Below are 13,231 nucleotides of genomic sequence, written 5' to 3' on the forward strand. Positions count from 1 at the left end.
CATCCATCTCCCACCCAGCACCTCATGCTGCTGCTGGCCTTTCAAGCATCTGAAGCATCCTGGCCAGTGGCACAAGGAATTGTGTTTACATCTTCTCTGAGAGACACCCAGAGTTGAGAGAAAAAAAATGGCCAAGACAGCTTAGTGCTTTTGGCTTATTGTTTGAATATTTAAAGATGTTGCATCTGGAAAGTATTCCATTAATTTGTAGTTAGCACCCATATATCAAATTCATGAGCTTCCAAGTAAACAGCTGTCACTGGAGCTGCCACGGAGGGAAATTGGCACTGCTGGCTTGTGGTGAGCAGAGAGGGAACACGCTGGTACAGCCTAATCCAAGGAGGAAACGTTAACCCAGATGTGTAGAGGACAATGAATGAATTGTTCCTCAGAGCTCCTCAACTTCTCAGCTGTAGTAACATGAGACACAATGAAGGCCTCAGACTGTTCTGTTCCCTCACATACATGTACAGCACTGCACACGCCGTGGCAGCCAGGAAGCTGGGTTTGCATCCTACAGCCATTGACCATAAAGCAGCCTCTGACTTGTGTCTGAGGCACAGCTGCCATCCCTGCTGGAGGCAAATCTGTCTCCAGGCTGCTTGGATCATGTAGCTGTTGTTTGATACTCACCCAGCTTGGAGCACCAATGTCCATGGCTTCCCCCAGGAAGACACCAGGACCCATCCCAGCCTTGGTGTAGCAGGGAGAGCAGTGAGGTGTGTGTCACAAAACCTCAGTCTCTGGGGCTGGGACTTCCTGCAGGAGCAGCTCAGAGCAATGCAAGGATTTCTACCTGAGGGCTCAGCTTTGGGTTTCAAGTGCTGCTGGGGTTGGCAGAGCTGTTTGTTTTGCAGCCCAGGTCAGGGGGTGAGGTTCTGGTAGTTCCAGCTGCCTGTTTGATCCATCTGTTCTCTGTGAGGTGCTCAAATAAATGAACCCATTAATGAAGAAGAATTGTGTACATGGAAGTGGGACAGAGATGATACCATGATTCATGTTTTCTTGGGAGGGGCATTGCAGAAGTGTTGGGAAACCCCATGGCAATTCCAGGGTCTGTGGGGTAGGAGCATTGGGGCACCTGGGGAGACTCCAGCTGAAATGGAGGAAAAGGAGCAAGAAGGGTTCCCCATTCCCCTTGCAGAAGGGAGGATCTGAGGCCTAGAGAGATGAGATGAGCCCTCTAGGGAGGTGTGTGCCTCAATTTCAGGGAAAACATGGATGACACAGGAAAACCCTTTCCCACTCCTGCCCCAAAGCTGTTCTGGCATCTACTCTGGATGCTCTGGATGCTCTGGCACTTCATGGGCCTTGGGATTTGCCTTCTGTTTACTACTCAGCCCAAAGTGGGTTTGAACTGGTGACCTAAAGGTGAAAGGCTCTGCATCTTATTAGAATTACTGTGAGCTGCTGAACGAGTCCCCCATGGCAGTTAAGATTTGATTATGGTTTTAGAAAATGTTCAGCTTTTACAATTAGTGTCAAAGCAGTGGTAAGCCCCTCTTTGATTCCTGGGTGTAGGCTCGTGCTTTTCTTAACCTCACACATATGCTGGCATATTTACAGTAAGTGCTCAGGGGTTTGTTTTTTTTAATTATTATTTTTTTATTTTTGAATTTAAAATGAAAGTACCCCAGGGAAATTATGCAATGGGAAATAGCCACTTCAATAAACTCGACTCACACATTTTATTGATTATGGTAAATTTAATTATTCCATTTAAACCTTGCTTACACACACACACAAAAAACTTATCCTTTTCTTCCTACATGTTTTTTCCTGTTTTTGTATCCCTCTCTACAGACCAAAAATGTGCTATATGTTTTTTTTAACTTTTTAGAGAAGAAATACTCAAGGCTAAGTTTCTTCCTCATAATTATAAATTAAAAATCAGAGAACATACCATAAATCTTACTCAAAACATCTTCAAATAGAACTACTAATTGTGAAACAGCAGTAATTATGGCTTTTAATGTAGCTCTTTTGCCTCCACCTTAGATTACGTGACCGCTTTCACTAAGGGAGAAAATTATCAAGTGCAAAGGATGTTAAAAAAACCCAAAATAACAACAAAACATAAAAGAAAATCAGTATTTCTCTTACTCAGGACTTCATTAGGTAACACTGTTTGTTTTCTTGATGCTCAGATATTACCTAGAGGTTTTTGTCTTGTTTAGAGACCATTGCACTGAGGTTTTTAGAGGCTATTGCCAAACGACAGTGAAAGAGCTGCTGATCCCTGGCTCTGAAAACTTATTTCCCTTTTCCTTCTCTTTCAGGGAGCTGCTGCTTCTTCTTCCAACCTGCTGAGCTGTGTTCAGTCCAGGTAATCACCTTTTTTCTTCTTAAAGTTATGAACATGGGGAAATGCATTTATTCATTACTTTGTGACTGTTCCCATGATTGGGGAATGTTCCTGTGGATACAGGTCTGTGGGGCTGAGGTCAAAGCAATCCTGCATGGCCAGAAATTAGGCTGTGGGAAGTGGAATTGTCCCTAGAGATAAAGAATCACAAGCAATTCCCAATCTGTGCTCCCTCTTGAATGAGGGGCCTGTTCAGAACCAGCCCATCACAGCAGTGAGACAAATCATGGTTGATCTTCTTCCCTGGTACTGCAAAATTGTCTGGAGAGAGCCTGTTTGGGGTTCTGGAAGCTGAGCTGGCCAGTTTTGAAGTGTGAGGAAGGACTTAGTGTTTGTTCAGGGTTTTGTTCCTTCCAGATACATCTTTCATCTGAGTTCTTTCATGAGACTGTGAGACCAGGGCTTGTCTGAATCCCATGGCCAAATCCTCATCTGGTGATATCTGAAAGGGCCCCATTTATTTCAAGGGATCTGCACCCTCTCACCCAGGGGGTACTCTGGAAGGAGCCAGTGGGAATGCAGAGATGGTGAAGGTGGAGCAGCAGGGCTGGGATGTGGAAGGTTCTAGAGGCTGCAGGTGAGCAGTGTCTCCCTTGCTGTCCTACAGTTTCTCTCCAGGTGGCACATTGGACTGCCACCATTCTAAGCACAGTCACCAATCTTCTGGATATCCTTTCTTGGCAAAAGATGGACTGGGGAGACCTTGATAAACCTGTTTGATGAGTTTCCTGCATTACAGTGAAAGTGCTTCATTAATCCTATTTGTCCCTTCAAGAAGAAAAAATTAACTGTATTCTGGTAGGTTTCAGATTTATTTGCTTTATTCATGAAGTATAGCTGGAAATAAGTACTTGCATATTTCTAAATGTCCTACACTTAAATATAGCCACAATCTGATGTAAACTGGCAAAGCTCCCTTAAATCCAGTTAAATGGATTCACTCCAGCTTGGACCAGCTGAGGATTAGGCCCCAAGATTCAAGCAAGCCCTGTTGTGATGACCATGAAAAGAACTTAGATTACAGATGAGTTTGGAAGCAATCAAACCAAATCATAAGCCTGTCCGGTTTCATTTTTTTTTTTTTTTGCAAGCCATGGATTTCTGAGAATAAAACCTTGTTGCAATGTGTACTACACCAAATCCTTCAGCTGGTGAGCCCATTGCCACACATGTCACTTCCTGTGCCACAACTCCCCAAAACATTTCCATTTCCTTCCCTGTAACTGCCACCAGTAACTGGCCACTGTTGTGAGGGAACTTAGCCATGTCTGATCCCAGACTCAGCTTTTGGCCTGGATGACACTCAGAATTATTTTGCAGATGGGCCAAGGTAGGACACGTGTTCCTGCTGGGATGGGCGCTCTGCTCCCCCTCACTGCCTCCTTAATGAGAGTGAGAGAGCTTGGACCAACAGCCAGCTCCTCAAATGGCAACAAAAGACTCCTTGTCATTACCCAGGCTGGCTCAAAGTGGAGTAGAAAAGGGGATTTTTTTGGCAGAGCTGCAGATTGCAGTCACAACATTCAGCTCCTCACCTACTGCTGCCAGTGATGCTCTCTGCTAAGTTCTGAAAGTCACCTCCTTGCTCCTTGCCTCCCTTTCCACAGCTGTGGCCATGGGCTCTCAGAGAATTGGCACACCAGGAGATTTCATGGGTGGCTACTGTGGTGACACAGAGAGAGACATATGAGCAATACTCCAAATGGAATCCTTGACAAGAAGGAATTTTGAAGCCTGATGTGAGTTCAAGAATAACCCCAGAAATAAAATTCTTCTTCTACCTTCCCTCCTGAAAAGTGAGCCGAGGTCAGTTGTCTCCATTCCTGCTTTCCATGGTCTTGTATAAAACAATCTGCATGAAAACTTGAAGGTGAAAAAGCCAAAAGCTTCATGCTGTAAATTTTGAAATGGCACAATTGCAGCGCTCTTGGCATTTTTGTTTTTCTTCTGGATGTTTTCCTTCCAAAGCAAAGTGCAGTCAAAAAAAGCAATCTTTTTGCTAAGTGATTCCTTTTTGGCATATTTCAAAGAAAGAGATGTGTATTCCTTATATTTAGCCTGTTAACCACATCCATATACAGTTATTCTGAAGCTTCACCAACCTATTCTATTTACTACTGCTTCAGAAAAAGCAGGATCCAAGTGCCTTTTGGAATCCTTGCTATCCCAACATACACAGAGCTCAAGGCTGGAAGGAAGCTTCAGTATTATTTCTTCCCTGCCCTTTGTTATTATCATTATTGTTGGTGGCAGTAGCAAGTGCTGTCCAGTGTGGTGCTGCACATCTTCAGCTCCCATGGGAGAGCCCTCACGCAGCCCCCTTGGCCACGGGGAAGTCATGACTGATTTTCCTGTTGGCCAGAGGCCCCATCTGTGTCACTGCAGAGCCCAGGCGTGCCCAAGACAAGAGCAGCTGGTCATGCCCCATCTCTCCTACTGCTCTTTTCTCCTTCCAGACTTTACTACATTTATCCTCTTAGCACCTCTGTAATTATCTGTCTGTAACAGATGAGAAACAGAAGAACATGCAGGTTTTGCAATTTGAGCTGGGCCACGCAGGAGCTCTTTGGCACAGGAGGCGGCCTCCCGAGGGGTGAGTAATGTCCTTTTGTCAATCCCATTAGACTCCTGCTTGTATCCTCACACCCCCGGAGACAAGCCCAAATCACTGAACCTGACCCTTCTGGGACTGATGGGAGCCTTTCACCCCAATCCTCAGCACAACTCCCTGACAACTGCAGAGCATTCCACTCTGATTCACTTTGAAGGTTCAGGTTTTATTTATGCCACCGGTGTAAACACCATTTTAGTTTGACAAATACACAGAAAATTCACAACAGCTGCAGTTGTTGTGTGCAGTGTCCTGCTGAATAATTTTGCCCTCACAGCTATATTTTAACCAGTGTGACTGGAAAAGGAGATCGGATGGTGCTTGGCTTTGAATGTAAGTGTATGGCCAGCTCGACTGAGCAGTTAAACCCAGAACTTTACCAGGAACCTGATTATGGCTTTAGACCCTGAGTCAGCAGCAGGAGTCGAGTAGAGGCAGCCAGGGCACCTTCAGGGAGGCTGGGCTGAGCAGAGGCTCTGTAAAGCAGCAGTGAGACCAGGTCTGCTGAACATCCTTCCTGCTGAGTGAGTCAGCAGCAGTTTAATTAGGCATAGCTGGGCAGGGAGCAGCAGTTATGACAGAAGAGGCTTTAGTTGATAGGATCATTTTCAGCACAATAATATTAATTAGCAATTGTGATAGGGAACATGAGGCAGGTGGAGCACTTTCTGTCAAGGTATTTTTGTAAGGAATTAACCTGTATAAACACCCATTGTAAATACATTGTCCTTGTCAGGTGTAATAACTGCCTGGGCACATGGCATCCTTGCTCACAATGGAAAGATAATTAAAGACACAATTCCACACTCCGGTGCTTCTCCCAGCTGCTAATTGTGTCACCGGAGAGATCCAAACAATTATAGCAGGAAAACACTGGGGGACTGTTAGCAGTCATTTCCAAAATGTGGACAATAAATAGATTGAGAAAATGCTGTGAGCGTTGAGCCAGCCTTGGAAAAAGCTAGAGGAAAAACTGTATTTCTGACGCAAACATGGAAATTTGAAATGGGAGTGAGGTGCCTAAATATCTTGGAGGAACTTAGACCCTGAACTTTCTGAAGCCAAATCCCACCCTAGCCTAGAAATAATTTCATATTTCACAGCTTTGACATTTTCCTCAGATGAACGTTGTTCTTAGCAGCTTATACAAGGAGGGCGAATCCTGAAGACATTACTTAAAGGAAATTTCTATTCATGTCGCTGAATATTCACTACTGATAATCCTGGTAATAATTCTCATGAAAAACTGTGTTACATTGCATGTTGTAATTTATGATGTACAGCAAATATAATATGTTGTATAACTCAATATTACAGGTCTGCATTACATACCTGCAATATTATGCTCTGGTAATTAAACCAATTAAAGTGCAGTTATGAGCTCATTAAACCCAGGAAATATGAGATGTCAATCAATTCTGTGCTCATCAAGATAAAATCTTATCAAAGTCAAATGGTTCAGGCCTTCAAACCAAGTGTTCATTTATGTCTCTGTTTAACACAACATGATCCAGAAAGTGCCTGTATAGACAGATATGACCTGCACAATCCCACTGCACAGGGAACTGCTGCTGGATATTTTTTCCTCATTGGTTCCCATGATTCATCCAAGTGGGATATTCTGTTGCAATCACAACGTTTTATATATTTAACACCATCCCATGATTCTTTACAGATCTGATAGAAGCAAAGCACAGCTCCCAGTCAGCTATGTGAGTTTTGCACACTGTCCCTCAATGAATGCCAGAATGACTTAGGCTGGGTTCTCCTGCTGTGTTCAGATCCTTTTCCCAGGTGCTGCAGTTCCTAAATTGCTCCTTGCAGAGTTGGCAGGTCCAGCTCTCCCTCTGGGCTCAGAGGTGATCCTGCATTCGTTCTTTTGAAATCACCTGGGACTGGTGCCTGCCTGCCTGGAGCAGAACATTATACTCTGGAATAAACATACTTGGGGCAGAAATCTCCTTCTCACTCAAGTTCTCCCATGGCTTTTATGGTGGGGACAAAATTTTGGGCAAAACCTCACTGCCGTCCCAGTCATTTGCTGGGAGTGTTTGATGGAGCTGAGTGAGGGCAATTCTGGGGTTTTGCTGTGTGTTGAGAAGAAAAATTTGGTACAGCCATGGTGGTGATCACAGGGGCTGCAGAAGGAAGAATTTAAATCATACAGAGAGACAGCAGAAGAATGGCAGTGGCAGGGGGTGTTGTATTTGTACAGCATCTGAACACTCATCAGGCCTTGGTCTTGACTGTCATCTCTAAGGGGTGCTCTAACATAGGCAATAATGTTGATGATGATGCTAATGAGAGTCTGATAACTGTTTTTTTTTTCCTATGGTCCAGAAAAGCCCCATGCCTCAGGTCCAGCTCATCCAGAGCAGAGGAGCTGTTTATGTTTATACAGATTTCTCATGGGAGGAGAGTGTTCATGCCCAGAGATCAAGTCCTCAGGGAGAAAAGAGAGTTGTGGAATGAATTTTCTATTGTGAGTAACAAGATTATGGTCAGAAAAAAGAAGAGGGAGAGAGGAAAATGTGGATGGTGGTGTTATTACCAAAATGAAAGAATTTGGATATAATCATAGAAGTTAGATAAAACGTGTTTTTAAAGACCTTGAGAGAGGTCATAATGAGAGTTTACTTTGTAGATCTGATCACACTTTACAAGACCATGGGCCAGTTCCCAGTGGTGTCCATAGTGAACAGCAGGACATCAGTAATTTTCCAGATGTGGCTTCCCCCCTAGAAGGACAACAAAACCAGTGAGAAGAACTGGAGTGACCCAGCACTGGGGGAGCCTCTGAACTCCTTTTGCTCTCATGAATAGTTTGGTTGTTGCCTGGTAACACTGGCATAAATTCTTCTCCAGTGTGACTGAGTCCACAAGAGAGAAAGAGAAACCAGGAGAGGGATCATAGGTTCTAATTTTATGGAAATGTCCCCATAAAACAGAGCTGAAGCGTGCATACCGTAACATCTGTCCCAGATACCCGAAGAGCATTTGCAGCCACATCATTAGTGGGGGAGAAGGGAGGGGTGCTTGGTGCCAGCAGGGCACCTTGTGAAATGTGCCAGAGCAGAGATCACAATCTCAGCTTCTGCCCTTGGCTTTGTCCAACTTGAGCAAACACGTGCTTGTTTGGCCCCCTTTGGTCAGATCCTTCCCTCAGCCACCGCTGGGGCATTGTCCCTGTGCCACTGCAGCACAGGCACTTTCCAGGTCGGAGCACACAGCAGTAGGAGAGTCCACAAGGGACTGTGCCATCACCGGATCTTCTGGTTTTGCTTGGAGAGAGTAGTGGCTGAGGGTGCAACCTTTTGGGGGAGTGTGCTTGGAAAAGATGCCCCAGTGAAGGAGGAAAAAGGACATTCCCCAGGGAAGGAATGTGGAATCATTTGTTGTCTTCTGGAGGTTTTGCTGGCACCCTTGCTTCAGGTTCCTCTTTACTTCTGTCTTGTGTGCTTTGTGCCTGTTTTGTGACTGACATCAGCTCAGGGAAAGGAGCTGTCACAGCCCAGTGACGAGACAGCGGTTCCTGGTGTCACCCTGGTGCAGCTGACTCTCAGCTTGCTCTGGAGGAGCAGGGAGAAGTCTGAGAGCCACCAGAAGCAGCCAAGTGCCTGCACAGTGCCTTCAGATAGACTCTAGCTCAGGACTGGGCTTTGCTCGCGCCTCTGGTTGCGGTCAACATATTGTCATTTCCCCAGAAGAACCAGAGAGATTGTGACAGTCACATCTTTCCAAGGGAGCAGGGAGTGGAGTTTCCTAATGAGCTGGAGAGGGAAGGAGGAAATTTCAGTCGGGGACTGTTCCTCTCAGGGCAATGGCACATCAGGAGCTGCCTGGCCAAGCGAGCTCTGCCTGCCCAGGACCTGCCGAGCCGAGCGGGAGAGCGGCTCCAGCCAGGGCTGTGCCAAGGAGCAACGTGCTGCTCTACATGTTACTGAGTTTTGGGCCAGGGGCTTGGAGAAGAAAAGGAAAAAGCCCTCATGGGAGATGGCCTATTTTTAATGAGCCTAAACCTCTTCCACAAATTAAGTGAAATATTTTAAAAGGAAACAATATTACTTTGGTTTTATTTGTTTCAGCTACTTAGTTACAGCTCCACGTGGACACAATTAATGGAGGAAATAGAGTATTTTATAAGCCCAGGACTCTGAGATAGATATTTTGTGACCATGTGAAATTCTTTGCCCTAATCACCACACATTCTTTGGGGAGGGTTGTATATTGCTAAAGATTATTAACGATTCCAAAAATGTGTCTAGTCATTGAAAGGCAAAGGTCAAAAACTGTCATGGCATTACTCAGTGACAGTTTGCTCTCTACTTTCCACTAAATTCTATGCTGTCCATCTCTGGCTCAGGTCTGCCCTAATAAAGTATTCCTCAGCAAGAGAGAGAGAAATGTCCTTTCCACTGGAGCAAGTCTGATTTCCCAGATCCATTTCAGACTCCCTGTGACTTCATGTAAATCACTTGGAACTTCAGCACCTTATTTCTCAATGATTTGGGTGTTTTGTTTTTTTTTTAAACAGAATGTTATTTCCCCTTTATTTGTTTGTTTGCAGGATGATTTTTTCAAGGCAGTGAATCATCTTATTTTGATGGTATCTAACACCAACCTCTCTGATCTTTGCTGATCAGAGAATAAAAACAGATTGAGGTAAAAACCTGGGGGTGAATGTTGTTCAGATGAAGAGTTTCATTTGTGCCCTGTCCTGCTTTCTTGATGATAGGCAACAACTAAGAAGTCATCCTTAGAATAAAAAAATAATGTTTTTTTTGGTCTTCTGGGACTGCATGAAATATCAGAGATGTGACCCACAAAATACCAGGACGCAGGAGTGAGTGGAGCAGCACGGTGTGATTTCTGCATGAAAAGAGAGCTGATATTTCCTCAGGTGATACAGGTCTATGGACCTCAGGAATCAGCCATCCCCTTCTCCCAGGCAGAGCTAAACATCGTCCCTTTGGGCTCCTAAACATCGTCCCTTTGGGCTCCTAAACATCGTCCCTTTCGGCTCTCAGAGCAGTGCTGGGCAGACTGCATTGCAACAGGCTCCTACAGGAGGAGGTAAACAACACCTCGTCAATGCAATAATCTCTGCAAATGTCCCGACAGCGAGCCCAGCAGAGGAGTAAATAAACAAACACCCCCCTTTGCCTTCCCCCCCGCCCCCATGATAAATTTGGGTTACTGTACACGTCACTGCTCGGGCCGTGCAGGGCTGCTGTGAATCCATTAGTAGGGCAAGGGTGAGTGACTTCTGACTTCAGCGACCCTTAAAGTTAATCCAGCATTGTAGGGGCAGAATTAAATGTGATGAGCTCAGAAAGTGTGATAAAACCAGATTTAAGTGCACAGCTGGACAGCAACCTATAAAGGCAGAATTTAAAACCGTAATAAAAACTTTGTAATCTAATTACGACGGCAGAGTTAAAGGTGAGGTATTTGCAGCATGATTCACATGCACCATGGCTAACCTCTGACATCTTGAATATATTATGTGGTTTCTTCACTACAGGAGTAATTTTTGAGTTACTCTCTCACACTACATGGTTCCCTATGTTTTATTCTCATGCACTGTTTCTGGAGGTTGCAGGGCAGGGCAAAAGCCTCTGCTTTTCTGTACTTCTGGCTCCAGGGGTGTCCAGGCTGCTCCTCCCCACACTCTGGATATCTGGGCAGGGGTTGCAGCAGGTGCACCTCCAAAATATTGCAGCCCCTGAGAGAGTCCAAGGAGCAGTCACAGCAAGAGTGGCCATGTCTCGAGCTGGTTTTAGCCTAGCTAGATTCAATAGCAGCGGGAGGGAGGATGCAAAGGAAGTTAGAGCTTGGATGCAGGATACAGTCCCAAGCAGTGTCCTTGTCATCCTGTCTTCCTTGCAATTGGCACCCAATTATCACCACCACTGATAGCAGCCGTGCCTCTGATTTCAGTGTTGGCTTGTCCAAACACCATAGGGAGGGCACAAACCAACTTCTGAACCCTGCCTGGCTCCTCTGACTGCTGCCAGTGACAGGGCTTGCTTTGCCCATCTGCTCAGGATTGGCACTGCCAAGTGAGATAACAACCTCAGATCCAAGTCTGACATCTGCCAGCAGAGGGGTTCTACACTAAAGCAGAGGTCTTTTCCCTGGCTCTCATCAAGCCTTGTCCAGCATTCCAAGAGCACTTCGTGTTTGGAGAGGTATAGTGGTGGGATTTAAACAAGTTTGCTCAAGTTTGTAACAGCTGGGCTGAAGAGATCTCATTTTCTTCAGCCAGCCTATGTCAAGACAGGAGTTTTAAATTATAAATCTACCCCATGTGATAATTCTGATTATTTTTCTGCACCCCAAACACCAATTTAAAAATGGAGCACAAGTGCCAGAAGAAAACCTTTCTTTATGAAGTCTGTAAAACTCTATATTGGGTTTTCTTGAGCTAAAATTACTTGGTGGCATTTCTGAAATCAAGTTTCATTCTTTTTGAATTTAGCTGAAAAGCATTCTTTTAAGTCTGATTGGCACAAGCTATGTGCCTATAGCATAACGCTCATGGGAGGGGCTGAGGACAGCCTTGTCTGTAGAATCAGCATCCCAAAATAAACTACATCCTCCCTCAAGGCAGTGTGAACCCAGCTGATCAATCTCCACAAATGTTGTTCTTAAACTGATGAAATATTTCCCATGTTTGTGAAACAAACTGAAACAGATCTGTTGCTTAGGTTTCCCCAATGAGTAATCCAGTAGTATTTTTCCTCAAGGAAATGAATATTTTTTCAGGATACTGTGTTTCAGAACATGTTTCTCTTTTTGTCCTCTTATGAACCTCAGAGGGGAACAGCAGAGTCCTCAAGGACACGCTGTGAAGGGTTCAGGGTGATGCTCTCCCAAAGGAAGAGGGGGTTGTGAGAGCCACTGGCTAAAATAAGTGATTGATATCAGCACTGGGTGGGAAAGAGGTGTGGGGTGCTCTTGGAAAAAGACTGCTTAAAATTCCAAGTACACCTTACCTTTGATATTTAAGAGACAGAGACCTGCTTTTTGCTTTAGAAAGGAAAAGAAGTTATGTGCATTACTGAGTGCCATATACACTTCTGCTGTTCCTGAGACAACTTTATCCCAAACTCTCCTTCTCTTCCTAGAGCTGTATAACAGTTACACCAGGAGAGAACCCTGCACAGGACAAAACAGCTTCTAAAATGTGATGGGGACTACCAGAAAACACCACAACAAATGCCCCAAAACACAGGAAGGAGAGCTCCAGCTGCAGGAAGGCAGCATGAGGATCAACAAAGCAACGTCCCAGGTACAAAGAGGGTGAGATCCCACAGCAGCCACACACTACCTGCTCCAGTGGGGTGTGGGGTTAGCAATCCCATCCTGGACTGCAGCTCCAGCTCCTGCATGCTCCAGCTCCCCGTACAGGGAGAAAATAAGGGAGCATTTAACACCCTCAGTCTGCAAGACACAGACAGGAGGTGGTAAATACCTTGATAAGGAAACTGGAGTGAAAATACCAGCTTTAGGCAATCCAGATTTTATCAGGGAAGTATGCAGGAATGAGTAACTGCCTGACATGCAGATGTGCTTCTGCACAGTGCCAGCAGCCTGCCAGTCCCCACATCTGGCCTCAGGCAACACACTCCCATTCCCAAACCCATGTGATTTCGGGGGTATGTTGGGGAGGTATTTTTGCATGGGATTCTCACTTAGGCAATGGCAGTGCCCAAAATGAATCTGAGGCTCCATGCCTGGAAGACTCTCTAGACTTAGCACTGGAGACTTGTTTTTCTGCTGTAAGAAGCAGCTTGGCTTGTGAGCGAAGGCTGTTGCTTTGCTTAGCAATGACATGCATGTCACAGCATGGGAATCCATGTGTGCTGGGTGAAAACAAGATCCTGGAATCCAAGGCCTCAGCAAAGTCATTAAAAAAATTAATCCTGTATATTGCTCAGTGAATGGATGGTGGCTTGTGGACCGTTGCTGTCACTGTCACTGTGGGACCAAGAGAAGACTTGTGCCCAGTCCCATAATCGTCTCTGCCATGTGAGTCACAAATTTGATGGGAACGGATGGAAACTGAAATGCTGTGAACTGGCACAGCACATAAATTCACACTTGAGGAGATATGGGGATGGTGGGGAAAGAACCCCAGGGAAGCTGTAACAACACCAAGCCTGTCAGAGTTCAAGGAGTGTCTGGATGATGCTTGTAGTTATATGGTTTAATTTTAAATAGTCCTGTGAGGAGGTGGGGAGTTGGACTCA

The 13,231-nt window shown here is 45.2% G+C and overlaps 1 protein-coding gene across 1 annotated transcript in view; it reads right to left on the bottom strand.

The window, feature by feature from the left end:
* Positions 1–8,906: 8,906 nt before the first annotated feature.
* The window catches only part of BMP2 (bone morphogenetic protein 2), a 230,273-nt gene continuing 225,948 nt past the window's right edge, over positions 8,907–13,231 (bottom strand). Inside the window, exon 8 of the mRNA XM_088160740.1 lies at positions 8,907–10,037. The gene's annotated coding sequence lies outside the window, so the exon portion shown is untranslated. The remainder of the gene's footprint in view (positions 10,038–13,231) is intronic.

The sequence above is a fragment of the Sturnus vulgaris genome, chromosome 3, assembly GCF_052056855.1.
Source record: "Sturnus vulgaris isolate bStuVul1 chromosome 3, bStuVul1.hap1, whole genome shotgun sequence".
Taxonomy (NCBI): domain Eukaryota; kingdom Metazoa; phylum Chordata; class Aves; order Passeriformes; family Sturnidae; genus Sturnus; species Sturnus vulgaris.